The 1,645-nt window shown below is 43.3% G+C and overlaps 1 non-coding gene across 1 annotated transcript; it reads left to right on the top strand.

Moving 5' to 3' along the window:
• Nucleotides 1-428: 428 nt before the first annotated feature.
• On the top strand, nt 429-510 carry trnas-aga. The gene has a single exon. It is a non-coding gene; the product is annotated as a tRNA-Ser (tRNA).
• The last annotated feature ends 1,135 nt before the right edge of the window (nt 511-1,645 follow it).

Here is a 1,645-nt window from a genome sequence, read left to right as displayed (position 1 = left end):
CGTGAAAGATACAGTCACAGATCTGTACAGGAGTGTAGTTGAGGTCAAAATGAAGATGGGTGTGGTCAAACCCATGAGGCCTCCTCTGGTTTCCTCCGTGAGAGACACCTGCTGAGTCTAGGCATAATGACAAAGTGTCAATCACCTGAAGGAAGACCGTCTGTGGTCTGCGTGTTGTGTGAAGCAGGTAAACAGAATGTTTCCGGTTGTTTGTCTATAGCATCATATAGATCTGAGCAACATCTAGATTCTTGGGTTTACTTCTTCCTTGCTGCTAAATGGACACATTACTTTCTGTAACTTCCCACCAATGTGTAGGCAATTATAATACCCAAAAATAGAGCAAATAGTATTACAGTTCCTTTAGCTTTAAAAATGAGTGTAAATCGATCCACAGGAGGCTGCGTAACTTGCTGAGATCTGCAGAAGTTGTCGTGGCCGAGTGGTTAAGGCGATGGACTAGAAATCCATTGGGGTCTCCCCGCACAGGTTCGAATCCTGCCGACAACGAGTTATCTTTAGTATAAAAAAAAAAAACAGTCAATACAATGTCATTTCAACACTTCAGGCTTCTCTCTGGAGCTCTAGTAACAACAGGTCGGTGAGCCAATCAGAAGAGAGTGATTGAATAAAAATATAGCAGATTTCAGTTTAAACACTGAAGAAACCAAATCCTGCAAGGCTGCATGGTGGGTCCAGGTGGGCGGGTCTTGGGGCATGACTGAGAGCGGCTGCTTTGTAGTGACATCACAAAGTTACAGAAGGAAAACGACATTTTCCTCAGTAGGTAATAAAAATGTACCACCCCACCAAACCTCTCCTCAGTGAGAGAGATAGTTCTGGCCTCTGGCTGTGGGTGAATGATTTGTGCAATAGATGAACAACTGTGTCAGAAAATATCTGGATCCTTAGCAAAATGCCAAAAGTTCAAACAAATATAGAGCCAAAAGTCTGAGACCACTCTCCCATGTGAGACCGTTAGTAGCATAATTTCTAGTGGGGAAGGAGGCGACACATCCTTCTCACTTTTAGGGCGATTTTCTCTCTAAACTCTCTGTAAACATTGTTCTCTGACTGACCACAGTCCAGCTGAGAGAAAATCTGAGCTGATTAAAATGTTGATACCCTTCTCTGAGTCACCTTCAGTTATTACTGTGAGCTCAAAGAATTTAAGCTTTGCAAGCAGTGCCGAGGTGCTGCTTCATGCAGATCTTCACTGGAAAGCGATAGTTTGGGTTGTTTGATGTGGGGATGTGTGAGGTTGTTATCTGTAGTCGGTGTATTACCTGCAGAAGATTCAGATCAGTATTCTGCCAGTTAAAAGCACCGGCACAGAAACTGAGTGATGTGCTGCTGTGGATGGGGCCGTCCGGATAAATAATGCCCACAGAAAATAAACATTATCAGTTGAAGTGTACACTTCATTTTGAATATTTTCACCACTTTGTCTTGCCATCAAACAGCCCTCTTCTTTGGAACTACATTTTTTCAACCCTTGAACTACCGTATTCCTACGCACAAGCGAACCTACGCAGTCAGACGGCGCTAAGCGTAGGTGCACTTGGGTTCAAAAACTCTAGTGCCAAAGGAAAGTGCTGTTTGATGGCAAGATAAAGTGGTGAAAATATCCAAAATAAGGCGATTA

Source organism: Seriola dumerili, unplaced genomic scaffold, assembly GCF_002260705.1.
Source record: "Seriola dumerili isolate Sdu_G_001 unplaced genomic scaffold, Sdu_1.0 BDQW01000116.1, whole genome shotgun sequence".
In the NCBI taxonomy this organism is placed as follows: Eukaryota; Metazoa; Chordata; class Actinopteri; order Carangiformes; family Carangidae; genus Seriola; species Seriola dumerili.
The sequence above is the reverse complement of the archived record's forward strand: the minus strand, read 5'-3'. Positions and strand labels throughout refer to the sequence as shown.